Raw genomic sequence first — 24,347 nt, 5'->3', positions numbered from 1 at the left:
CTCACCGCGCTCCTCCCTCTTCCTTCTCTCTAAATCCCACCTCGAGTCCCGCGCCTTTTGAGGCAGTCGGCTGGCTGCCCGGTCGCCAGCAGGGGAATCGGCCCCTCTCGCCACCGTGCACCCGACTCGGGCTCTTCTGGGCACCGCTAAGTCCGCTCCTTGTGCGCCCATCGCCTCCTCCCTGGGGCTGACCCCAGGGCCCCTGGGCCGCCGCGGCGCTCTTCCCTAGCCTCTCCCGCTTTCGGCGGTGATCGGACCCGGGGAGTCGCGAAGCTTTCCGGCACCGCCGCTCTTTGGGCGGTGATACGGTCCCCGCGCCGCCGCCACCGCTACCGCCGCCTCCAGCGTCTCCCCGGCCGGGCCTCAGCCCAGCCCGCGGCAGTCCACGTGGCTCGGCAGAGCTATATTCGGCTCTCAGGAAGCCCCAGAGAGGGGAAAGCCGAGCCGAGTCCGGCGGGAGGGGCGCAAGGGAGCGCGGGGCGCGGAGGGCGGGCGCAGGGCGGAGGAAGGGGAGGGCCGCGCGCCGAGGAGGCGGTGGCCGGGCTCAGGCGCGCCCCGCTCGCGGCCCCGGCCGGCCACGGGAGGCGGCCCCTCGGTGGTCGCCCCGCCTCCCGCTCCCGTTACACCCCGGGGAAGGTGTTCCCGAGACCGCTCCCATCCTCACCCCGCCTCCCGCTTCCCCGGCTCTAGTCTCCGCCGGAGAAGCCCCACTATGCCAGACAGTTTCGACACTTTGCAAAGACAAAGAGCCCTAGACCAGAGGGAGGAGAAAGAAGAGGAGGAGAAGAAGGGGAGAAAGGAGGAAGAGGCTCCGTGAGCTGGGCAGGGGTGAGTATTCGGGACACCCGCGTCTCACATACTCTTCGGAACCCCTCCATGCCCAAAGCCGGGAAACTCTAGCCTGTCTTCAGCCGTGGTGAGTGTGCGCGCGAAGCCGAATGCTGCCCGGGGTGCGCTGGGGACTGCGTCCGCGCGAGTTGGGGTTCGGGCAGTTTCCTGTGTGTTCTCCTAGTGCAGGGGTGATAGTCCGGACCCAGGAACAGAAGGGGTAGGCAGGGGACTAGCAGGGTGTGACGGTGGGGGTGGGAATGAAGACCCCAGGCACTGGAAGAAAGATACCGGTAGGGAGACCCCTTCCCGGGCCGCAGCTACCACCTGGGTCTTTGGGAGAGGAAGGTATGGGAGGAGGCTCGGGCTCTGGGGTCTCCAGAGCTTACTGGGGGAACCGCCCGGAGCTCAGCAGTCAGCCTACAGCCGTCTGGGGCAGCGGTCCCGTAGCTGCCCCAGTGACATTGCGCCCGGCACCGGATGGATCTACCCCACCCGCGCCAGGGGTCAGAAGACCCGTAGGGGCAGCGGGTACCCTGTGCCCTAGAGTGAAGCCGGGGTCTCCGGCTGGGATACTGCGGGGGCGCGCAGAGGCCGCTGGTGATCCGGCCCAGAGGCGGTGGGACAGTATCCGGATCCAGTCTCCCAATCCGCTGTGAGCAGGCGCAGACTCAGGTGGAGGCTATCAGCTCCCGGGACGACTCCAGCCTAGGCTGCCCCGGATCGGGGGAGAAGTTGGCGCCAGGGACCGGTCAGCTGGACGCGGCGTGGTGGGAGGTGGGGGATTCCGGTGGGCGGAGGGATCACAGTGGCAGTGGTGGTGTTGGTGGCAATTCGAAACTCTCGAGTCCTCCCCAGCCCCGTTAGGCGTCTCAGCTGCCAAGAAATAATGTGACAAAAGTTAGCAACTTGTCTGCGTCTCTAGAGTGTGTGACCTGCGCAAGCAGGGTCCGCCCCTGGTAGGAGTGCACAGGGACAGGGAACGGTGACTCTGGGGCTTGGCGAGTTGCTGGGGGTGCAGCTAGTTCGGAATCGGGACGGTGGCGCAACTTTCAGCGTGAGTGTTTGAGAGTGACCTTGCAGGAGTAAGCGCCGCCGAACTTGAGATGGGGATTGAGGCTGCGCCCCAGTTTAGCACAGATAAACCCTCGCCTTGCCTTGTGGCCAGGTCTCCCGGCTGGGCTCTGTACCCTGGAGCTGAGTCTCTCGTCTCTCCACTGGGAGGGTCCTAGCCGGCACCTACCACGCACCCGGCGTGGTGGCACTCTGGGAGCGGGGCACGTGCGGGCCCAGAAACGCAGGAGTGTGTGGGGGCAGGGCCGGCCACTGCGTCTCGTGGGCCAGGCGAGTCCCGCAGAGGGAGACAGCCCTGACCCTGAGGGCAGGGACAAGCTTGCCGCGTCGCCGCATCAGACATTCGCCGGGTTTTCACGTGTGATTCCGGGGACCTCTCGCCTCTCTCAGCTTCTCGCCCTCGCGGGTCCCCACGCCCAGTGATCTGTGCGGGGATGGTTCCCCAGCGAGACAGCGAGCGCCCACCCCCGCTCTGCGGCTGAGTGGGGGCGGGGAGGGGAGAGATGGGGAGAGCCTCGCCAGCCGGAAAATGGCGTGAGCAGGGAAGGAGATTGCCCCGTCGCTGCCACCGCACCTGGCACACAGTAGGTGCAGACACTGTTCAGTGACAAGGCCGCTACGATAGGGGGAGCTGACAGGGGCCCGACACCTTCTCTCCTTCTCCTCCCCATTTCTACTACTAAATTCAAATTCATATATTTGGTCTAGCTCTTCGGCTTCTGGACGTGTCTTCAGTCCCTACTGCGTGCCACATTCCACTCCTGGCACGTTCCTAGAATCTGCGGGCGGTGCCCCCTGGTTTTCTTTCCCGGGTGCTGCGGGAGAGCGCGCAGGGCTCGAAAACGCAAGGTGCACTGCCCCCTGCTGGCTACTGTGGAAACTGCCGCCTGGCTCCTCGGTGCGGAAGGGGCCTGGAGGCCTTTGGCCGACTCACTCTCTGCACTTTCCTGTACCTCCCCTTCCTGCCCCAAGCCCCAAGACCAGGGCGATTTTCCGAAATCCCCTAATGGACTGAAATGACACACCAGAGTTCGCCGTGCTGAACCTCCTGCCTCTGCCCAGGTCTGGGTGCCAGTGGGTTCTCTTCTTGACTCCTATCATCAGCCTCTGCCTCTCTGACTTTGAGGATGAGACTTCACCTCCCACAGTCTCAGTTTCCATATCTGTGACTTGAGTCCATTACTACTGTCTCCAAACTGTGCCCCGCAAAATAGGTATTCCATATAAAATGTGAGTGTGTGGATAGGTGTGAACTGTGTACACGTAAGTTCAATGCATATGTGTGATGCATGTGCCCCGACTTCAGGTCTGGGCAGCAGGAGATGCACCCCACAGTTTTGGCTGAATAAAGAAAGGAAAGACTGGATAGAAGGCTCCTTCTCCTGCCTTTCTGAAATTGCACAAGTGCTGACATTTGGTGTCCTGCATGTCTCTGTTGGCGTGGTATCAGCAAGCAAGGCCAGGACTGGACTGAGCAGGGGCTTCACCTCACCTTCCTAGGCTAGAGGCCACAGTAGCCTACTGAGCTCTTGGGGTGAAGGGGGAGTGTGGTTGGAAGTGATGGCAAAGGGTGGCATTCAGTGTGGTTTCAGCTCTCTGCAGTAGCAGGCAGAGGCCGACTTCTGAGCCTGTCTGTGGCCGCGGATAGGTCTGGGATCCTGCATGCAGTATCAGGCTCCTGCCCCACCTCACTCCTAAAGTCCGGGGACCATCACCCATATTGGGAGCACTGGGACCCCCCACCCCCAGGCATGGGGAGCAGGTCATGTGTGGGCCTGGCAGGGAAGGGTATAGACTTCACACCAGGTGGCTCTGTCTCCCCTCCAAGCAGCCCCCAAGCCAGGACACCATTCGAGAGGCAAGCCACGCGCAGATCCCCAGGGAGGAGCCTCTTGGGATGACTGGCTTTCTGACCTCCTGGTCAGTTTACCTTGAACTTAGCTGGGGTCATCCCTGATAAGAGGTTGCTGACTCAAAGGAATTATCTGTGGATAGATCCTGTAGGATCTAAACTTTAACTCTTATCTCAACCTCTCTGGTACCACAGAGCAAGCAAGAAAGACAAAATCTACGGGCCATTTGTCCTTATATAGTTGTCCCTTATCCTCAAGTATGTTCCATGACCCCAGTGGATGCCTGAAACCATCCATGAACAAGCACTCCTAGATGTACATAGCCGTGATAGACTTCATAAATTAGGCACAGGAAGGGATGAATAAGAACTAGTAACAACATAGGCCATTTATAACCATAGACTGTAATATAAGTTGTTAAAAACGTACGGATTGCTTACTTCTGGAATTTTCCATTGAATAGTTTTGGGCTCTAGTTGATTGCAAGGAACTGAAATAGAGGAACTGAAACCTGGGAAATAAAACCATGCATTGGGGACTTCCGTGGAGTTTTGTGATGAGTCCTGGACACATGTGTGCACAGCCTCCACAGGCCCAGGGAGAGCCAGCCTGGGCATGAAGAATTCTAGGCTAAGGTTTATGCACAGTGACCCGAAGGGAAACTTCAGTGGCCCTGCGTGCAAACCTGGGAATCTGAGAGCTGTCTCGGGCTCTGCTTTGGTCACAGGAGCCAGATGTGGGCTCGTGAGAGTCTGCATTTGAGCCTCTCTGCTAGTGCTCGGTTGCTTTGCAGCCTGGCACCCAAGCTATTCTGGGCTCTGGATCTGTTTCATTCTGCAAAATGAGAGGCTCTGCAGTTCTGTTGACAGCCTCCTTGCTCCATTAAAGCTTTTCTTTGTGAAGACAGGCCCCACCTCATTTACTTTGGCTACAAATTCTTCCTCAAAACTGGCCTGGCATTGCAGCCCTGGCTGGGGAGACTGGACCAGCCACTGCCCTGTGCCACGGGCATCCCTCCTCTCACACACAGGTGGCTCTGGACCTTTGGGAGTCCACACTTACTTGGCAAAGTCATTTTCTAGCAATTCTTAACACTAGATTTTGAAAGATGGCCCAGAAGTTTCACACACCTAATGGCACTGAGTGATACCAATGGGGACTTCCAAGGGATACATATTACAAAAAGAACCACGGGGACCTTGCCAGGCCTAGTTCATTCCTACCTATGAACTACAAATGACCTTAGAAATCATTTTGTTCAACTGTTTTGCTTTAATGCGAAACTAGGAGGTCAGAGGGAACATCACCAGGATTGTTGGTGACAGAGCTAACAGGTTAACCCTTTGTGCCTCCTCGCTCCCAAACCCACACTTTTCCATGCATTTGAGCCACCCATTGGTTTCCTTGTTGGGAACCCACCTGTTCTGGAAGGCTGGGGCTGTACTGTTTTTGGCTTTGGTGATGATGGTAGTGGATGGTTTTGTATTTAGCTCAGCCTGTGTTTCTTGGGAGCTTATTTTGTTGCAGGAACCTTGCAAGGTGCTGAAAATACTGGGGTGGAAATACTTGTTGTCTTGCCTTCCCAGAGGTCCCAGTGACTTGAGGAGGTGCCTGGAGACCCGAAGAGTCATGCCTGGTTTGTTTGTACTAAGAATTCAAATATGCAAGTGCTGAGAGGGGGCTGCAAGGTTCCCTCTGCCTTGAGGGGCCCACAGAAGGATTCCTTGGGGAGTTGAAGCCCCGAGAACCTGGGGTTTCTTCTAGAGAGGAGTCAGTCTGTGGTATTTTCTTGAATGTATAAAAATAATAACTAACCAAGGATTTTGTGCCCTGTGTGTGCAAGAAAATTAAAAGTTGGATAACAGATTGCCAACAGGCCTTTCTGTGCCGTCTGAAGAGGTGAGGGGCCTGGCAGTTGGAAGGCTCTGGTGCTTTGGTCCCATGAGTCAGTTACTCAATTCACAGATATGGAAACTGGACCTGTCACCAGGCTGTATTCATGGCCTAGAGTGGACCACTGTTATAGACTGTCACGCCGTGGGGCATCCTGGAGCATGGCCTTAGAAAGATCGTGTGGGAAACAGTGGTGTATTTACTTTAGAAACTAAAGCCTAATGCTGTATTTTGAGTACTTATTTTTATCATTTGTCTCCGATTTGAATAGCTAATTTAGGAGGATGAGGTTTAAGGGCAAGATGGGTAGTGGGTAGCAAAAGGGCCAGGTTTACAGGGTGTATTACTGCAGTCGGAGGTGGGCCAGGTCTCCAGGGCACAGGGTCCCACCCCAGGTTGCAGGGCCTTAGAGGATGAAAGGAGCGGAGGCTGGGAGGGCTCCGATGCAGAGACCCCAGAGCTTCCTGCCTTCCAGCCGAATTAAGTCTGGGGTTCAGAGGAAGTGGTTGTGTGGGGCTTGGCATCAGCACAGAGCCTGTGCAGAAGGTAGGAATGGACAGGTGTCAGAATGTTCTAGAAAGCTCATAGACAAACACTGGAAATAGGAGGCTAGTTTTAAGGTCAAGTGGCTTGCTAATGACCCTTCCTTGAAGGAGCCAGGCCGAAGGGCTGGTGGCAGCTGCGTGCCGTCCTCATTTCTCTGGGTTGTGTGAAACTTTTAAAATGCCTTTGTCCCTGTGGCAGAACGCAGAGTATTACTAATTAGCCAGAGCAGGGGCCTAAAAGCTGCCCCAAAGCTGTCAGGAAGCGGAGGGTGCTCAGTACCAGGAGCCCAGGGCACCTGAGGTGCTGTCCTGTGTGGCTTGGCTGCTCAGCAGGGATGTAATTGGAGTCAATCTGAGGCTCCCAGGTGGGCTGTCTGTTGTGGGTACCCTGGACATAGGGGGGGCTCCTGGTCAGGGAAATCCCTATACTCCTGTGTCCTGGGTCCTGGGCCTGGCCCAGCCCACCTGCTCCTGGCTGGGGACTTGGACACTTCACTTACTATCTTGGGCTCTCGGCTTCCTAAGTAGGGGACGGCAGGGTAAGTGCCCCCACTATGCTTCTGCCACGGGGAGCAGGCAGGAGCCCTCAGGGTGAGCGCCTGACCAGGCCTGACTAGGAATAACTTTGTACTGTTGGCTTGTGCCCAGGGCCGCAGGGGTTTAAACACCCTGTGAGTGTGGGTTTCAGCAGCAGAGAGACCTCCGCCCGCCACCCCGTCAAGCTGGCAGAGGAGGAGCAGAAGACAGATTCTACCCGCTCACGTGGTCAGGCCACTCTGCCCAGGAGCGAGAGATAGGTTCGAGGCAGGGTGGAGCCCTGTCAGGAGCTGGCCTGGAGGGTGGCCAAGAGAGCAGGCGCACTCCTGTCATCTCATTGGATTCTGCAACAGCCCGGGGCAGGGCCAGGTGAGAATCCCAAGGAACTGGAGGTTAAGTCCCACGACTGGTGGAAACCCGGGCTTTAACCCATCGTGTTTGAATGTAAATTAAATGCATCGAATGTGTGATGTTATTAAGACCTTTTATGGTTTAGTTGTATCAAAATATCCGAGGCTGGGAAATTTGTAAAGAAAAGAGTTTTTTTGTTGTTGTGTTTGTTTGTTTTTTAAGCTTTAAAGTTTGGGAGACTGGAAGTCCAAAGAGCCTGGCATAAGCTCTGGTGAGGGACCCCTGACTGATTTACCTTGTGGGCCGGTGGCCTCGTGACTAGACCCCTGTGTGAGAGGGAAGGAACACATGGAGACTCCAGAGCCAGACAGTGGGGAGGGGTCAGTCTCAGGAACGCCCCTTAGGCCCCACTTCTGAAAGGTCCCACCACTTCTTAATGTCACCCCACTGGGGACCAAGCTTCCAACACAGAACCTCTGGGGGATCCTTCAAACCACCCTCCAACCAAAGCAGGCCCTGGTGTCACTATCGCCATCTTGAAGCCAGGCAGATGGCTTCAGGTTTTCAGGTTTGGGGCTTGCTGGGGTGTCAGTGCGTGGCTTATCCCCACAGTGAACAGATCGCCTGCCTTCTCTGTGCCTTGGTGTCCTCTTTGGTCATGAGGAGTACTGTACAGTTGTCATGAAAATTGAACAAGTTTATTCATTAGGGAATTTCCCGTGGATCCTAAGGCTTCAGGCGTACTTGACAAATGCTCATTCTCATTCCTGAGCTGGGTGGCATAGGGTGGGCTGTGCTCCTGGCCCTTTGGTCTGTTCACATTCAATTGCTATCATTGGACTATTTGTCTGGCAGAAGTTTCTCTCTCCTAGTTAGTCTGGGAATGTTTGGAACAGTGATTCTGATGATCTCTGGGTTTATTTTCTCCTCTAAGACACATAGAAGATATCTAGCCAGGTAAACCTTTGAGAGAATATAAGAGTTAAAATTCAGAACAGCTGAGAACAAAAGAGCATTAATTCCCAATTGTTTGGCAGAATTGAAAAGAGCGTTACAAATGGCTTTTGGAAAGTTCACATTTTGTTCTGCAAATACTTTCTGGGAATGTCACTAGGTACAGTTAAAAAAAAAAAAATCCACACCCAAACAGATAGCATTCAAATAAATTTTGCTGCTTTACAAACAAAACAAAACAGAATCCTTTTGAATTCACAGTGAACTCATAGACCAGAGTGGCTAAAAATTCCCTTCATGCATATTTACTTAGCAGAGAGCTCTGGAGAAAAACCCAACCACAGCAAACCTAGCTACTTCTGTGAGAAGATGGAATGACTCCAGAATATTGTTTTGTGGCCCCAAAAGCTTGATAAAATTGCCAATGAAAGAGGAAAATCCATCTGATTGGGCATTTTACCTTTTCAGAAATGAAAGGGTTCAACGGAAAGAAAAGAAACCAAACACACACACAACCCTTTGCTTAGATTCTTAGAAGACTAGAGCAGGGCCCAAGATAAATCTCCGAGTCATGAAGGACTCCGCTGCCCTCCTCCCTTCAGTGCCCTGTAGCCTGCCACAGGACAGAGGTCCCCGTGGCGAGAGCTAAGACACGTTGGAAGCAACAGACGGCACAGTGCTCTGCACGTCTGAGCCGGCCCCTCTCTGGCCCTTGCTCAGCTCTTCTGAGCGCTAGCCTAGAACAAGGGTCCCGCCACTGTCCAGATTAAGAGCTGGGCTCCAAATGGAATCTGTTTTGTTTTGTAAAGTAGCAAAATGTATGAGGATGCTATCTGTTTGAGCTTGGATTTTAGCAAGGTCACACAGGCCGCCTCTCTATTGGGCCACTCTGGGGTGGGGGGGCGGGGGATGAGGCACACTTTGGACAGCCCGTGGCCACGTGGCACTCCTGAAGTTACGCCACTCAGCCCTCCGCCCCCCTCCCTCCTGCGCAGGTGAGGGGGAAGCTCTGCTGGAGGACCTGCCCAGTACCAGGCCAGCGGCCAGGAAAGGGCAAGCGTGGCCTCCAGCCCCAGAAGCACCTTGCTTTATCCCAGTACCCCATGTCTGCCCCATCGCGCACCCCATGCTCCCCTCATTGCTTAGCGGGACCTGAGAACAGTAGCACAAAAACACAACCAAGCCCAGCTCCTGGGATCCAAACTTTGTCATCACAGTGACACAGCAGCCAGACAGCACCCACACCGCCATTCACAGCCCATGTCACCAGGTTCCGGATGAGCCGGAACCAGCAGCAGGCTTGGCAAGGGACCAGCTCAGCCTTAGCGAGTCAGAGAGCCCAGGCATGGCAGGGTGGGCCGGAGAGGCTAGTCCCAGGGCCCTGCTGGGGAGCAGGCCATCAGAGTGGGCCGGGAGGTCAGGGAGGAGCTCGGGCATTTGGTCAGGCAGCTGGCCCTGCCTCTGCGTACGCATCCTATATGTCAATCAGTCGTTTCTCACGAGAGAAGGGTCAGCAGCTGGGTGGGACCAAAGCCCAAGAACAGAGACCTGGGGGGGCTCGGGAGGAGGGGAGGGAGGGGAGGGGAAACCCGCCTGCCCACAGGGAAGGCCTAGTGTTGGAGGCTGAGTTCAAGAGCCAGAGGAGCAAAGAGGTTGTTCTGGGCAAACGCTGAGCAAAGTTTCACAGAAAGCCATCAGAGGCCTAGGAGTTCACCTGCCGAGGGGGCTGGATGGGTTGCTGGGCTCCTGTCCATCTGCTCGGGGCTGGCAGCAGCTCCGCACCCTGGGCAGGCCAGGTGGCCAGCTCCCCTGGCCAGGGCTTCTCGTCCCTCTGACCTAGTGCCCTATCTCTTACAACAGCCCTCTAAGACCTGTGTTGGGGCTTTTTCCTGATCCTATTTACAGATGTGGAAACCGAGGCTTGGAGAGCGTGAGTCACAAAATTCAGGTCACGTAGCTAGAAAGTGGCAGAACCAGAAAGGCCCTCCATGAATGTCCAGAGCCCAGGCCGCCAGCTCCCGCTGTGGAATTCATAGGGCCTCCAACGGGTGCCCATCACGGCGGGCAGGACAGCTTCTCTAGGAGGCACCAGCCCAGCCCCGAAGCACGCCAGGCCCACCCATGTCCTCCTGTGGCCACAGACCCAATCGTGGGCTGCCTTTTGGAAGAGATCCTGGTGGTTCTGCAGTTGCCCACTCCCCAGTCATAGACCACGGCCTCATGCTCCAAAGCCGGGGCCTCGAGTGGGTCAGCTTCTGCTCTCCTCTCGGGTGGCTCTGAGGGTGCACCTGGCCTGTGAGGGTCTCACCGGACTGTGAGATCTCTAGTGGACCCCACATTGCTGATCTCTAGTGGACCCCACATTGCTGGTCTCTAGAGGACCCCACATTGCTGATCTCCATGGATCCCACATTGCTGATCTCCAGGGGATCCCACATTGCTGATCTCTAGTGGACCCCACATTGCTGATCTCCAGTGGATCCCACATTGCTGATCTCCATGGATCCCACATTGCTGATCTCCATGGATCCCACATTGCTGATCTCCAGTGGATCCCACATTGCTGATCTCCATGGATCCCACATTGTTGATCTCTAGTGGACCCCACATTGCTGATCTCTAGTGGACCCCACATTGCTGATGTCCATGGATCCCACATTGCTGATCTCTAGTGGATCCCACATTGCTGATCTCTAGTGGATCCCACATTGCTGATCTCTAGTGGACCCCACATTGCTGATCTCCATGGATCCCACATTGCTGATCTCTAGTGGATCCCACATTGCTGATCTCTAGTGGACCCCACATTGCTGATCTCTAGTGGACCCCACATTGCTGATCTCCATGGATCCCACATTGCTGATCTCTAGTGGACCCCACATTGCTGATCTCTAGTGGACCCCACATTGCTGATCTCCATGGATCCCACATTGCTGATCTCCATGGATCCCACATTGCTGATCTCTAGTGGATCCCACATTGCTGATCTCTAGTGGATCCCACATTGCTGATCTCCATGGATCCCACATTGCTGATCTCTAGTGGACCCCACATTGCTGATCTCCAGGGGATCCCACATTGCTGACCTCTAGTGGATCCCACATTGCTGATCTCTAGTGGATCCCACATTGCTGATCTCTAGTGGATCCCACATTGCTGATCTCCATGGATCCCACATTACTGATCACAGGCGCTGCTCTTGATGTTGCCCTGGTTTCTGGGGATTGAGGAAGGCAGGGGCACGGTGAGCCTGGGACTGGAGACCCGGATGGAGCACCAAGGCCATAGTGAGTTTGCCATCAGGCCTGTGAACTCACCCTGCTCTCTGGATCGCGCCTACTGGGCACACCCTGTGTTTTGTAAGCTGAATTGTAAAAGTCACTGCTGCAACTTTAGAAAATTCCTTTTTAATATCTTCACAATGGAGAGGATGGTGGGTGGTGGTTGTTCTGTTCCTGGAACGGAAGGCGCTATTAATCCCACGACCTGGCGGAGGGTCTCAGGGATCAAGACTGTTGCTTGGGGAACGGTGTCGCTGCCACAGACAAGAATGTCTTTCGGGGGTGAATGGGTGTTCCTGCGGCCTAATCTCAAATTCTCAAGCTCAGTCTCTGGCAGAAAAGGAAATTAAAAGGAGGGGGAGATGAGGCTGGCGGACGGTGTCCTCCCTCCCAGCTCCTGGTGAGGACTTGAGATGGAAAACGACCCTTCCTGGTGGCCCCAGAGCTGGCTCCAGGCTCTCGCCAGCTGCTGGGTCTGCCTGTGAGGTGAACGGCTGAGCCCAGCAGGCAGGAGCGGGAACCCAGGTTCTGCAGATGAAGCCATCCCTCCACAGCCAGATACCCAGCCAGGAGGAAGCACAGGCTGGCACAGAGCCCTGTTCACACTCGGACACCCTGCACGGTCGGGACCTGTGCCTGCCGTGGAGGACGGAGCCTCCCTCCTTTCCCAGAGCTGAGGGAGCAAACCTGTGTTGATGGGGTGGGTTGGACTTGCAGGGAGTCGATTCAATGATAAGTTATAGGTGATGCACGTTTAGATAACATGAAACAAGTAACTGTAAGATCTGAGTGCTTGCAAAGAGCCTTAGCGGTGCCCTTGTTTGACCTTCTACTCCAAGACTTCAATGGCCATCTACTGAGTCAGTGATTCTTTTATTAAAAGTCCTGGCTCTGCCACTTCCTAGCTGTGTGACATTGAGTGAATTGCTTACTCTCTCTGTTCCTTGTCACTTATAAAAGAGGGATCATAATAGTATGGAGCTCCCAAGAGGTACTAAATGAGCATCAAATGAGTTAATGTTTGGGACCATTTGCTAATTACATGCTGTGAGTAACCCCCCGTCATCCACCCTCACCATTCTCGTTTAGAACCCTCTTGCCCAGGCTCCTGGGGCAGTTTTTCTGGATGAGACTCCATGTGGTTACAGCACGCCTGCTTGCACACACCTGGTGATGGGGTGCTGTCTGCCCCATGCCACGTGGTGGCCCTTGGACCCCTGGTGTAGAAAGCTCTTCCTGGCAGTGAACTCTCTCCAGGGCCATGTGGATTTAAGGCAGGAACGTCATCTGGGAGTGTGCAGCTTACAGGACTGCAGGGCAGCGGCCCGTGAGCGGGACCTCAGGACCCTTCCTTACACTGGGAAGATGGCCCAGCCCAGGCCACACTGGGGCCGTTGCTGGACCCTCTGCAGGGCTGGCGTCTGTACCAGGCTGCCCAGCTGGTCTGTGCCTCATCTCTGGCCTCCCTGCACCCAGAGCTGAAGCAGCAGCCCTGCCCACACTACCAGGTCTCCTCCAGGTCCCAATGCCCGGGAAGACCCCCATCCGTGAACACCAGCAGCTCCAGCTCCCCCGGCCCCTCTGAGCAGGGCTGTGCGGTCCGTGCCCTTTGGTGTCTGTCCTCTTTCCTGCCTGCCAGGGTCTGCCGGGCACCGTGCCTCCTGATCTCGTTCACCTCCTGGACAGGGCCACGGTGTCATTAGTGTCCTGTCAGTTGGCCACCTCCCCAGAGTGGCCATTGCCCCAAGCTCCCCAGGTGGGGGTGGTCAGGTGGGGGTTACCACTCTCCCCCATCCCCTCCCTGGTTCCCTCTGACACACTTAGGTCCCAGGTCGGGGACCCAGTGTAGCTGGTCTCACGGGTTGGACCATTGGCACCCGCCCCCCCTTCCTCCCTCCACCCTTATCTGTGTCCCTGGGAAGCAGATAAGAGGCCCCAAGAACAAAGCACCTCCCCCCACACACTGAACTGCATTTCAGAGGGTTATAAATAGGACAGCCAGTGGTGGCATTCTGGGTCACCTTCACCAGGGACAGATTGTGATGTCAGCCCTGTCCTTTGGCCCGAGGTTTCCACGGTCGGTAGAGTTCTTTCCTACTCCACGCCTCTCTTCTCCTTTCCTTCCTTCCTTCCTTCCCTCTTTCCCCTCTCCGTGAAATTATGTTCCAAAGCACATGATTCTGCCTCCTTCAGTGAGGCAGAACTGGCCTAGAAAACAAATGCCCACACTTTACCGTCCCTCTCCCAGCTGACGGAGGACAGTCCTGGGCCTGGCTCTCAAGGCCCCTGCAGGCCTGTTCAGCTCACCCTGAAGAACAAGGTGACGCCAGCCATGAACTTCTGGCGAAGGAGAGGACAGGCTCCTGCTCAGGCCACCACTTCTTAGCAGTGGGATTTGGGGCAAGTGACTTCTGCACAGGGATAATGTCACCCTGCTTTTCAGGGGGAGTTGACATCATGGGCAGAGTGGGGAAAGCCCCAGAGAAAAGGCAGACTTCAGACTGGGACCAGGAAGATTGGGGACACCTGCTGACAGCTGCAGTCGGGTAGAGAGCCTGAGAATAGGGGCCCCTGACCCGCGTTCTTGCTCTAACGAGGTACAGTCAAGTCTTTTCTTTCATGCAGAATGAGTTCTTGGAACCCCATGGCTTAGGACAGCCAGTGTGGCCACCGTTAATGGATGGGCTCCAGGACTGACTGTCCCTCCAGGAGTCCAGGTGAAAGTTTCGGTGAGTCACGTCTGGGAGTCTGGGACGTTTGCTCCAGAGTAAGACTCAGTGACTTCATCTCTCCTGGGTTTGAGGACGAATTGGTATTTTGGTGCTTTGAATCTCAAAATGGAAAGCAACTTGGGGATGCCCAACCTGGTGACCTAGAGAACTGGGCGGCATGGTTGACATCAGGGCGCAGGACAACAGGGAGGGGAGGGCCGTCCCTCCAGTCCAGAGCTGGGAGATTGAAAGGAGGCCAGACAGACCTCTCCAGCCAGACTGACTGCAGCAGGTGGCAAAGCCCAGGTGGCTCCATGTCTGCAGGAAGCATTCTGCTTCCCACAGGCCTCTGAGTTGCACTGAGATCCCCCACTTTCCAAAGACAGTCCCTCCCAGACTGATACCCGAGCCATCGGGTGGGGCCAGCACTTGGGAGAATCTAGGTGTTACCCGAAGTTTCTCAAACCTGAATTGAGGCCAGGTTGCAGGCCTGGGGAAGGAGACAGAGCAGCAGGAGATCTCCTTGCTGGCCACACTGAGCTGGTCACCAGCAGGGCAGTGGGCAGCCACTTCAGGAAGCCCCTTTTCTTTGATCTTTCTCGTAGGCAGAGGCCCCTTGCCTGCCTCTGCCTCCACCTCCCCATCAAGTAGCCAGGGCAGATGGAGGGGCCTCAGCTGTGTATGAACTTGGCTCAGATGGTCCTGTTCTGCAGGAGTAGCTTGGCGCAGGCACATGCATCCAGGCTTTGCTGCCCCAGCCACCTGCTGACCTCAGGAAGGGCATTTTAGATGCTGAAAAAAGATGTCTGCAGTGCACCTCACTCTTATTGGTTATGAAATTAAATTTTGGAAAGGCGCCTGGCACCCAGCAGGAGTTCATCCATGAGCGGTCCTGGTCCTCAAAGGCCACGGTCTGGGCTGGGGATGTGGCTCAAGCGGTAGCGTGCTCGCCTGGCATATGTGCGGCCTGGGTTCGATCCTCAGCACCACATACAAACAAAGATGTTGTGTCTGCCAAAAAAACTAAAAAATAAATATTAAAAAAATTCTCTCTCTCTTTCTCTCTCAAAAAAAAAAAGAAAAGAAAAGAAAAAAAGGCCGTGGTCCTCTAGCTCCACCTCCCTCGGGATCAGAAGCAGCTGCACAGCTCTGGGGGACAGCCTATAGGGTGGGCCTGCTTCTGCTGGGGCTCAAGGGGTGGGGGCTGCAGAAGGATTAAGGCACCTCCCTGCACTGCTCTCCTGTCTCTTGCTCCTGGCCCCCACCACCATGCTGCCCAGATCCTTCTGGACCCTCCCTGTGGATCCCTTAGATGTTCCCTGCAGAGGCCAGCTCTGACCTGTCACAGACTTTGATCTGGGAACCGTGGTGGTCAGGGACTTCTATCCCCCCCATCAACAGAGGGAGACCACAGTTCTGTGTGAGTTGGTGACTTGCCAGTGACCCAGAGGCCAGCCACCTGTGGAGACATTATCATGTCTGTCCCCTGTGAGTGGCAGGCAAGGTGAGGCACCCTCTGTCTTCTCCATGACCATCATCACAACCATTTCTGCTTTACAGACGAGGAAGCAGGCTTTGGGCGAGACAAGGCAGTTGAAGAGGTGACTTCCTGGCCTAGCGTCTGGACGTAGGGTGGCATCCTAGGTGGCATCCGCGAGGGCACAGGCTGCTTCAGTTTTGTTTCTGCCTGGACGCTGCCCAGCTGGTGCCTGCTCACAGCTGGGCACTGCTGAGAGGCACTGACAGCTAAGGGGAGGGTTCCTTGTGTCAAACAGGGGTCGTGAAGAGAGGGACGTGGGGAGTGGACAGAGGTGCCTCGGGGACACGTGACGGTGGAGCTTTCTGCCTGTGGACTCTGGGGGCTTGTGTCGAGACAGCCTGGCTTAACCTCACCTCGGCCAATCTCTGTGCAGCCATGGAAAACTATGGAGCCCCAGTTTCCACATCTATGAAATGGGGCCAAGGCTTCCAGCCTCAGTGGGCTTCTGTGAGAGGCTCAGCATGGCGTCAGCTGCCCTGTCCGTCAGCCCAGGGTGGCTGTGGTTGTACGCCTCCCAGCAACGCCGCCAGGCCTCAGCATTTGACCTTCAGATCCAGAAATCCACTTCACTGTGAGGAAGGCTTTCAGGGAGGGAGACTCCGGGCGGGAGAGCAGCTTTCCCAGCCGGCCACGCACACAGGCTTCCTGTTTGGAGTTCTGTCTTTCCGGTTTAGAACAGCTGCTGGCCTCCAGGGAAGGGGGGCAGCTGCATCCAGGGGAGGGCCCTGCCCTAGGCATCAGCCCTGTCCCCGGGTCCCATGTCCCCCACAGAGCCTGGCCAGCAGCCCTACGGTGGAGGGAACTCACACAGGCCCTCCTGGCCGGCCCTGCCCCTTGCTTAGCGTCTGCCCGCCCTCGCTACTCCCACTCCTGCGTCAGCTTCCCTGCAAACTGACCCGGCCAGACAGCCTCTGTGTTGATCTCATTCTTCATCAGCATCATGCTCTGGGCTGGACGGGGCTTCTGATTGGGAAACCACCGTGTGTGCGTGTGCGGTACTCCACAGGGACCGTGCGTGGCTCCTTGCATCTGAGCCTGTGTCCCCCTCCCACATGGTGGGCTCCTTGAGGGTAGAGCCCAGCCGTGTACTGTGGTCCCCATTGGGGCAGAGCACATAGCTCGGCACAGCCTGGGCCAGGGCTCGGAGACAGATGCCACCTGCAGTTAGCTGTGAGTTCTGGTTTTACAGTGGGGTTGGGTTTGCAATTAGTTTGCACTTCATTACTAGCCATATGACCGTGAGCAAGCACTTGATCTCAAGTCTCCAAAGCTTCATCTCCAAAATAATGAAAATAATCGTATCCACTCCAAGGGCCACTGTGAGAGGATTAACTGAGTTTCTGAGTAGGATTCAAAAGACCAAGTTTCTAGCAAAGTGGTAGTAAGCACTTAAAAATGTTATCTTCTGTTTCCACCACCAGTTTTACTTCATTATTATGAAAGTGATTTCATTCATTTATTTTTCAACCCAGCCCTGAAAAATAATTGGAGTAGGAAAGACTTTGTGTCTTACCAAGGAGTAATCTCCACGAGAAAGCTGTTCCTGTCCATCACCCAGTTTAACCAGACTGGCCTCCTCACGGGCACACCTAAAAAGCAGGCCACCCTGTTTTGGAATATGACATGCCCACAGGCCTCTGCAAAAGATTCCTGTAATTCACAATGTGCCCTAGTGTTCAGCCAGATTCCGTGTTCACGATTACTCAGCTGATCGTTTTCTGCTTGGGGGGGAACGCTTTGATTTAATAAGCAGACTGGAGTCCTGTCCAGTCAGAGTCCCAGTCCCCAGTCCTACCCAGAGAAGGAGCAAAATGGAAGAGCAAATCTCTGATGAGATTCCCTGCATTACATTGTGTAATAGGAAGGAACATCCGAGGGAGCCAGGGACGGCGCGAGGGGGCTGTGAGTGGCGGATGCACTAATGGGGTCAAGGAAGGAAGATTTATGGGTCCAGAGCAGGAGAAATAAGAACATAACTGTGATTTGTTTGACTGGAATTTGTTTTAATCTGTGCTCCAGCTGGAGCTGGGAGACATTTCTCAGCAGTGCCAGCTGAGGTCCCGAGTTGGTAGCTGTGGCTGTGGGTGGGATGGGGAGAAGTGAAGGGGATAGGTGAAGGGCCGCCATGGGAGGAGGCCGCCATCGGTGCAGGCTGGAGTCTAAGCGCTCGGCCAGTCCACTGCTCCGCTCTGAGGCGGGGTGACCCAGGGCCTGCCTCTCTGGGGGAACCACCTTGTGGTACTTGGTTTCCTCCTCTGAGGTCTCTGCAAGTCACATAAAGACCCTCCTGTGGCTCCTGTGTCTCAGCCGGCTGCAGGGACGGTTCAGCAGTGAGCGTTCAGGGCTGTTCCCAGCTGGAAGCTCCCTGGGAATGGTTGGGATGTGGGGACCTGTGGAGAAAGAGGCCTGGTGGCAGGGCTAGGGCGGAGCAGGGAGGCATGTCAGGAGGGTGTCAGGGCTCCGTCAGGAACTAGAAGGAAAAGGGAGCCGGAGCAGCTGCTCAGGCTGCTGCTGGGATGGGCAGGAGAAAGACACTGAATTTGTTTTAATCTTTGCCCCAGCTCTAGGTGCGCGGGCCTTCTACGTGTACCTAGCCCCAGTGCTGTTAGAGACACTGGGAACCCAGGCCGTGCGCAGACCTAGTGTGTTTGTTTTTAAATTTGGAGGCAGGAGCTTGCGTTGCCCAGGCTGGCCTCAGAGTCTCCGTTCTCCTGCTGGAGCCTCCCGAGTAGCTGGAGCTACAGGTGTGTCCCTGTGCCTGGCTCCAGGTCTAGGTTTTCAACGCCCCCCCCAGCTGCTGACCACTTGGGTTTAGAACCCGTTGCAATTGCCAACTAAAAACAAACAAAAAAACTCAAATGCAAAAGTGGGTTAGGATCATCTTGCTCCAAGGAGATTCTAGGCTTTCATGGAAGAGCATGGGTGCCAAATGCGGGGTGAGAGGCCTGAGGTTCCGTTTGGAGCAGGGCTGCGCTAATCCTCAGCTTTCTCTGTGCCCTGTGGAACAGTCACGGTTTATGTCCCCACGCAGGTGTATACACACGCAGGTCTATATAGTATGGGGCTCGTCCAGTATTAAGTAAGATGCCACATTCATGAGGCCCACACTCAGGTGCAGGCTGCTGTTTAATGGTGAACCTGCCATGTCCTAAGATCCCTGTTGTGTGTGCCCATCCATCCTCCATTCACTCAGCAGCCATCGGTCAGCACCTCCTACCTGAAAGCAAGAGCAGTCGGGGTGGGTGGGGTGCAGTGATGGCGGGCTGCAGCTGCCTCACCCTGAGGGGCTGGGTCTCCTGAGGGCCCCTGACAGTCGGATCCGAGTGATGGCTGGCACCCCGTCAATCAAGATGAATGAAAGAATGATGGATGAGCCCATGAAACGGAGACAAGCTCAGGAGGCCTTGGCAGCCTAGGCAGGGCCCTGACCTGGCTGAGAAATTGGAAAGGGGCGCGTCCAGGGAGACCTCTCAGCCGCCGTGCCTGAATTGTTCTCTGCCTTCTCTGTGCAAGAGATGGCGAGTGGCTTTCACCCACGTGGCAGAGTGGGCCTGGGTGGGGGTGGCGCAGTGGTGTGTGGGGCAGACACCCTGTGCCTCGTGGAGTTCACGGGCCAGGGATAAGTGCTCTGCAGGGCAGGGGGCTGCTGGGAAGTTACAGGGGCCTGGCCGACCCCGTCTGGGAGTCCGCAGAGGCGCCTGGAGATGTGCCATTTATACCAAAACTCGAAGAATGAGAGAAAAGTGCAGAGGGACAGGGGACTCAGGGAGCTGGCAATGGGAGGAAGAGGGCCTGGGGACTCTTGGTGGGATCCCTCCGGCTGCTGCTAAGAGAGGGGCTGGCCTGGAGCAGGTGGCATAGAGGCCACCCGTGATTCCCTCACTGACATTCCCACTTCCAGCGGCGAGGGCCTGAGAAAGCCTAGGTCCCGTAGCCTTCCATTCCAGACGCTCACCTGCCCGGCCTTCACTGTGGCCACTTCTGAGTTCTTCCATGTAAACATCCTGCTCCTACCAGTGAGCTCCAAGCAAATCTGTGTACAGTCAGCAGCACGCCTGGTCCAGAGCCAGAGGATGCCTCTAGACAAATCTGGGCTCAGTCGGTCACTAAGCCTGTTGGTCCCACCCCTGAAAGAGCTCTGCAGTCTCCTGTTCCTGCCCTTGCCCCCAGTCCTCCTCTTGCCAGTCACCAGCACAGACCCTCCTTCCTAACATGCTCTGTGGCCATTGCCCTCAACATGGACATCCCTTGGTGGTCATGTGAGCTGACTTTCTCTGCAGCCCAGCAGCCCCAGGCCTCAGTGTTTGCCACAGCAAACAGTTGTGATTGCTCTGGTTCTGAGGTCGGTGGGCATTTCTTGTGGTCTGTGTGTCTTGGCTGGGCTCTGTTGCTTCTGATGGCCTCACAAACAGGTGTGGGGGCTCAGCCAGCTGGTGGCCTGTCTCCACGCTGTTCCTCATCCTCTGAGGGGCTGGCTGGGGCCCGCTAATGTGGTAGAGCATGATTCTCAGCCCGAAGAGGGAACTTGATGCATAAACACTTGTAAAAGCCTTTATTTGTGTCACATTTTGCTGTTGTGCCACTGGCCGCAGCAAGCTCACATTCGTGGGGTGGAGAAATGGACTCCAGCTCAAGTCGGGAGGGGAGGCAGAGGCCACTGCAGCTGTGTTACGCTGGAAACTTCCAGTGCAGACCGAACGGCGATGGTCTCCATCACTGTCGTTGGCTGTCCCTGCCTCTGTGATCCTGGACGAGTTTACTCTCAAAAGCTCTCCAGGCCTCAGCTACCCGGGTAATACGGGAATGACTGGGGCGATGACCCTGGGACATCAGGAGAGGAGCCCCTGAGGACGTTGCTCCTGTTGCCAGCTGGTCTTCTCAGGTCCTTGCTCTCTGGCCTTGGCCTGACCTCCTACCTTCACCTGCTCACTGGAGAAACTTCCCTTAAATCTCTTGCTTTTTGTCAAATGGCACGTCACCTGTGCCTCACTCAAGCGGCAGCTATAAAGGTAATGTGCTCTTCCCCTTCTTCTTCCACTGGGACGGAGTTCGTCATTCCTTAGTGTTCTGGTGTGGACATGAGGGGACCCCAGAAGCTCCTGTGTGAGACAATGCGAGGAAGCTGAGAGGGGAAACGATTGGGTTATGAGAGTCTTAGCCCAGTCAGTGGACTGATCCATGGTGGGGATTAACTGGGCGGTGACAGAGGCAGGCAGGGTGTAGCTGGGGGAGGTGGGTCCCTGGGGGCCGTCTCTCTGGGGTTTATGTTTTGTCCTAGGTGCGAGGACTCTGTTTCCTGGTGGCCGTGTTCTGAGCTGCTTTGCTCCCCCACTACATTCTTGATGTTCTGCCTCGTCTTGGGCCCCGAGCAGCAGAGCTGGCCGTGTGTGAACTGAGGCCTCGGAAACCATGAGCACATCAACTTTTCTTCCTGTATGTTGTCATGTCTTCTGGTCGGAGCGGTGGAAAGCTGGCTAGAAGACTTCACTCTCCAGAATGCCCTTCATCCCCTGCGCCCAGTGCCCTGGGCATCTGTGCATCTTTCTGTGTCCTCCGCCCACCTGGGCTCCCGGGCAGGACTCCCGAGGCCCTCTCTGTGCCTGCGGTGAGCATGAACAGAGGGGTGCTGGTTGGAGCCTGAGTGACCTGACAGTGGTTGGTGGGTGGGGGCAAGCCTGTGGCCAGTCACCTTCACATAGTCGTGTCTCACAAAGGCCGGGGATGAACCCAGCGTCAGGGCTGACTTCTGCTTCCCCGCTTCACTCTGTGCTGAGCTCCGTCTTCCCCCTGCAGGTGGCTGTGGGGGGCCCTCGGCATCTCCCAGGCTGTGGTGAGCAAGTCTGTGCTGCCTTGGGCCGGCTCGACTCTACCTGTGGGCCTGAGGTGGACAGTCACTCAGCCAGCTGAGTAAAGCGACTGTCTCTACCTGGTGCTGGTGAGAGGCGACTGTGGATTACGTTGCAGAGGAGGGGCGATGTTCCCCTGCTTCTCAGCCTCTGTAACTCGGCTGGACACTCCGTAAAGAGGGCTGCCCGTGGAAGAGGTGCCTGTCCTCCGTGTTGTCCCTCGGGGACGATGCAGCTCTGTTAAGGTCACAAGCAGCCTGGCTGTTCCTCCAAGGACATCCTTGCGAGTTCTCAAGAAAGAAGACAGGGACGCCTCAGTGGGAACATGCTTTAATAATGTTCTGTCACCCCGAGGAGGTCTGGCAGGGCAGTCTGCTGGGTCCTGGAGAAAGCTTTAAAACATGGCCTGTTTTCATAAATGAAGCAGCGGAGCTCCAGCCAAGCCGCCCAGACCAACAGAGGCCCGCCGACCCGCAGTATCAGGAGCAGTCCTAACTCCGGCCGTTGGAAGGCGCTGAGGTTTGGGACCATTTGTCAGCAGGGAGATCAGCCGGCCCACCACGGCTTGTGTCCAGGCATCAGGGGTCTCCACTGCCCAGCAGCAGGGCCCAGGACAAGCCTGACGTAGGTGCTCTCGGGTCCTCCACAGGGGGAAGGGCGCCCACCCCGTCTAGAGCTGAGCTCCCCATGAAGCCCCCACATCTGTGGCTGCTTCACTCTTAGTAGTTAAAAGTAAAGGCAATAAAATACCCAGTTCTCTGTCACACATTTCAAGTGCTCAGTAGCCACATGGGGACTGGTGGCCACCACATGAGTCAGAGAGGATCAGGGACATTTCCATCCTCACAGAACATGGCTGGAGAAGATGGTCACCACCCTGGGACCGGTCACTTCCCTCTGCACGTCCCTAACCCAGCTCCGGCACAGTTGTACCCGTGGAGGCCACCAAGGTTGGTGAGAAGGCCTCTGTGCTGTTTTCTGTGTGATCTTTGGTGAGAATTGTTCTTCCTCCCCCCCCCCCCCCCCCCCCCCCGTGGCTCTGGAGTTTGAACACAGGGCCGCCCCTGCCGGGCAACTGCTCCACCCCTGTCTCTTCAAGAAGGCCGTGGAATGACTTGAAACCCCTTTGGGGAGCCCGAGTCTCTGCCCGTCAAGCGAGGCACCTGGGCCTTGGGGCTTATGGTTTTGTGTATGGGACAGAGCAGAGCCTGGGGCTGGAGCCTGCTGTGGTCACAGGCAGGCCAGACGCCGCCCGGGAAGCCTTCCTGGGAAGGAGTGAGCCAGGCCACATGCTCCTTAGTGTGAAGATGTGATTGGAGAGATCAGGAAACGGGGAGAGGAAGGAAACAGGCGGAGGACGGGGCGGCTCTGAGTCCTGGAAGCCTGAGGAAGGACCAGTGCAGAGAAAACGGGCTGCCCGTCACGCCCCTGAACCTGCTGTGAGGGAGCACGCACCGAGGGGCCACATGACCAGGTTTACACAGAAGACCTGGCTGGCGTCCCAGCATCCTGGATGGGACAGGACTTGGGGCACAATAGGAGGTTCCACCGGGTGCATAACCAGAATCAGAGGCGGGTCAGAAGAGCTGATTGAAGGACCCAAGAGGGACCAGAGAGATCTCCAGATGGCCACCAGGTCTGGGCAAAGGCCCCAGCTGGGCACAGGTGCTGGCTTCCTCATCCTCAGGTTGCCCGGGGACTAGCAAGAGGCAGGCAGAGGCTCCGCTGATGAGAAGAGGCTCTGTGGCTCTGTGCCCTGTGGATCTAGATCTGAAAACAGCCTTCGTTTTCTGAGGACTCAGCATTTGGTCAAGAGGCCTCGGTTCCTTCCAGGGGAGAACGGTGTCTAGAAACCAAGATCCAGCCACTGGGAGAGTGGTTCCTCCTGGGGTGGCATTGCTTCTAGGCCCTCTGAGCAGACAGCATCGAGGTGTAGGGGGAAGGCTCAGGGCCCACGCCTACCCACATTCCCATATCTAACCATCATTTGTAAATTCACTTACCTAGATGTTAAAACCGTGTGTTTGCCCTGAGAACTTTCTTGAAATTTATACCTGTCTTGGGGCTGAGCTATCTTCCCATTCCCAACTGCACACCCCCAGAAACCACACTTATTAAGCTGTGGGTCAGGCCCTGTCTCAGACCCTGCGTCGTGTGCTGTTACCGCTGATGCCAACGGATGAGGAACCCGAGGCCCTGGGAAGCTGACTGACTTGTGCCAGCTTGCACACCTAGTCACACTGGCAGCCCACAGGGAGCCTCTGATCTGCAGGCCCGGGAATACACCAAGTTTCAGGAGTAAAGCAGAGCAGAAGGTGGAGAAGGGCTTTTCCACAGGTCTCTCTGGCTCTCATGGTGGCAAGGCCATCTGAATCGTGTTCATGGGACAGGGCGTCCTTCACTCCCAGAACCCTGTGTGTGGTCTCCGTTGCTCCGATACAGTCCTCCATGGAGCTGTGTGCAGACACCCGGCATTTGAAAGCATGCGATGCTCTGCATGTGTCACAAGCATTTCCAGGCAGAGGGTGCGTGGCTGCAGCTCTGTTTGCAGAGCCCTGCCTCAGAGTTAGGGCGTGGCTCCAGAACCCGCCTCTCTGTGAGCCAGCGAGAGCGTTTCCTCTTGTGCCCTGGGGTTTTCCTGGCAGAGCCTTGACTTTAACACATCTGTACCACTGGGACTGGCAGAAGCAGGCAGCATGTGCGTGGGCCAGTGGCCGCCCCTTCATGCGTCATCAATAAGTGTTGCTCAAAGCCGACCGAGTCCTAGGGAGCTGATCTCCTCGCCAGGGCTGGGGTTGGGGACAAGGAAACACAGGCATCTGAGTGGCAGGGAGGGGGCAGGCGGAGGACACAGCCAGGTGTGGGTGAGGCGGGCTGTGTCAGGGGTCTGTAACCAGACCCCACTGCTGGTGAAGGGACACGTTGCTCAGAGGT

General features: G+C 56.2%; 1 protein-coding gene across 2 annotated transcripts in view; it reads left to right on the top strand.

Annotated features, from left to right (window-relative positions):
• Window positions 1-573: 573 nt before the first annotated feature.
• The window catches only part of St3gal1 (ST3 beta-galactoside alpha-2,3-sialyltransferase 1), a 76,213-nt gene continuing 52,439 nt past the window's right edge, over window positions 574-24,347 (top strand). The window contains exon 1 of one of the 2 annotated variants that reach the window (XM_076836042.2): window positions 574-828. The gene's annotated coding sequence lies outside the window, so the exon portion shown is untranslated. Of the gene's footprint in view, window positions 917-24,347 lie in introns of both variants that reach the window. The other variant, XM_076836041.2, reaches the window with a different exon arrangement.

This window comes from Callospermophilus lateralis, chromosome 16 (genome assembly GCF_048772815.1).
Source record: "Callospermophilus lateralis isolate mCalLat2 chromosome 16, mCalLat2.hap1, whole genome shotgun sequence".
Classification (NCBI taxonomy): domain Eukaryota; kingdom Metazoa; phylum Chordata; class Mammalia; order Rodentia; family Sciuridae; genus Callospermophilus; species Callospermophilus lateralis.
This window is presented reverse-complemented; position numbering and strand designations above follow the sequence as displayed.